This window comes from Acipenser ruthenus, chromosome 9 (assembly GCF_902713425.1).
Source record: "Acipenser ruthenus chromosome 9, fAciRut3.2 maternal haplotype, whole genome shotgun sequence".
Lineage (NCBI taxonomy): Eukaryota > Metazoa > Chordata > Actinopteri > Acipenseriformes > Acipenseridae > Acipenser > Acipenser ruthenus.
In genome coordinates, this window is record NC_081197.1 from 49,687,913 (window position 1) to 49,690,721 (window position 2,809).

A 2,809-nucleotide genomic window follows, 5' to 3' on the forward strand; every position below is an offset into this window, starting at 1 on the left:
AAACTGAAAATAATGCGTCACTAGTTACAAGATACATTATCCGTTTCCTGTTTGTTAACTGTAAAATTATGTTGAAGTAATCATTGATTCTATTCTATTTGAGAGCAGTTATTTATTTATTTTTTTAATTTTATTTTTACTGAGACAAAAAGCACTACGGTATATTGTTTATTTAATAAAAACATATTTTAGCAAAACATAATGTGGGGGTGCTTTATCCTATAGTAGTCAATCAATGCTCTAGTCTAGTTGACACATTTTTTTGGTGAATGATTATGTGTTGTTTCTTACCTGTAGCCAGTGGTGTACTGCTATATTTATAAGTGAGGCGTAGCTATTATATACAGCCCCCCCCCCCCCCCCGTACATATTTTCACAACCAGTTTCATACACTAATACACAAATGATTAAAACGCCGTCATTAGTATTATTAATCCTATGTGCAACACTCCCTCACTCCCCCTTCTCATATATTGAATGGTTTGGTCCAGAATCAACTCGTCTCACTTAAGAGCGAGTGAGACTGAGGTTTTGAATCTGAAGTGCATCCGTTTGCAAAGTAAGATGTGTAAAAGGCCACAGGTACCCTTTATTTGTTTGTTGCGATTGAGTTTTATCTTTTAAATAAATGTTTAGCTTATTTTATCTACATTATTTCTTATATATGGGTCTAAAATAAGAAATGTCCCAATTATTACATCTAATTGTAAAGCGTTAATACAGGTTCCCTTCTTATTCACACCTGTTGTTCCAGACCAGGCACTCTATATTCAAACTTTTTTCATCATTTATCTCTCAAGGGTTTCTTACGGTTATTGTATTCTTTGCTTATTTGTATGGGTTAGACACAGGTATATCTCCATATATTAATAGGAGCAAAACAGTTCAATATTCTACACGTGAAGTATGGAAGCGGTGCTCTACCTCACGAAGAGAAGGGGGGCGGCGCTCCCCCACGACCCACCAACACTACACCCCTGTTTGTAGGTCTTCCAGTTCACGATCTTGTTACGCTTGTCCAAATGTGACGAAATATGCGAACGACCTTTAAGCACAAATGATTGCGTTATCGGGGAATGGGAGTCTGTCTGTATGTGTAATAGATGTCAAACTTAAAATGTGACATTTATCTAGACTAGAGAACCATTTGTCCAGTTGTGATGAAACTTAATTATTTAGCACAAATTATTGAGTGCATCATAACCTGGGGGTTTTGGAAGCTGTCAGTCCAACTGTTTATATATGTCACACTTACAGTTTTGTGTATGTTTGGAGAACCTCTTGATGAAACATTAAAAAAAAAAAAAAACTTCCTACTTTAGTGTGTCATAATCTATGTATGGAGGTTGTCTTTGTGTCAGTATTTTCCAAACTTCTAGTGAACCACTTTTCCAGTTATGATGCAACTTGATCTGGATTGTCACTCTTGAGCACAAGTTATTAAGGGCATCAGGTCTTATCTGCAATCCAAAAACAAGTTTTTAATGATTTTCTCCAATTGTATAATTGTATTAGTTAATATTTAAGGACTGTATTCTGCAGCTGCAGAAACACATTTATAGAAAATAATAAATAAATACTAGCCCAGTGTTCATGCTAAAAGAGTACAAGCCTGACTTCTGTGGTGCAAAGGATGTAGTTCATGTTACGAGGTAGCAAAGCAACAGAGGGCATGACATCCCAGCAGTCCCTAGGAGGTACCACACACAAGTCTTTACCAATCAGAGCACTCGGTTTGCCCAAGCCAGTTTATAATTTGCATATGATCGTGGAACTGTAACTCCTGGTGCCTGGCTTGTGATTCCTGCCATCATGCCTGCTTTTTTAAGACCAATATATAAAGCAGGGGTTTCACACTCCAGTCCTTGAGGGCCGCAGGGTCTTCTGGTTTTCATTCCAACTTAAGCGCTCAATTAACATAATTGACCTAATTATTTGTTCAATTTGACATATTTAATATTTTTCAAGGTCTTTTACAGTTGATGGTTTTAAAAATGCACTTGATTCAAGGTACACTACCTGTGAAACATTTTGAGGCCTGAAGAGAAGTGTTAAATGTGTCCAGTTAATCAAATAATTAGACCAATTAAGTAATTGAGAGCTCGGGTGGAAAGAAAGCCAGAAGACACTGCGGCCCTCCAGGAAATTAGTTTTGACACCCCTGATAGAAAGCATCACATTCATTATGTATCAGATAGAATACAATGCCGTGTTGTGGATCCATGCAAAGCAGAAAAGCTACTCACGTTATCTTTGCTTTACATTCTGTGAGTGTAGGCGAGTCTGTCCTTTTGACTCATATATATATATTAACATACAGTACTGTAGATACAGACGCTAACACCATTAACATCCCAGACAAGGGAAAGTAGAAACAGGCCCTGTAAGTCATGTTGTGAATGGCCAGAGGAAGGCGAAACCCAATCCCTAGAATCACCAGTATCATACCCTGCTGTCATTTTACTATCTCCACCTTCGTATCTTCCTATTCACTGTTTTTACATTGCTTTAGACTTTAATGCAAAAAAATGGTATGGTATCAGGTGTTACAATACCATGTCTGGAAGGACCTCTTAGATTAATGGTGTCTTTAAAGAAAAAACTACTAAGTAATTATTCATAATAAGCATCGATTGTGTGGCAGAATAGGGGGAGTAATGAGGAAAAATGTAGTCATGGGGTTTCAAACCGGTCTACATCCCCTGAAAACTTAAAGGGTTAATTGGCTATTGAGCCAATAATGAGGCGCACTTGGTACCAATATAGAGCTGTATAAAAGCAGGTCACACGTGTTTGTTGGGAGGCTGTG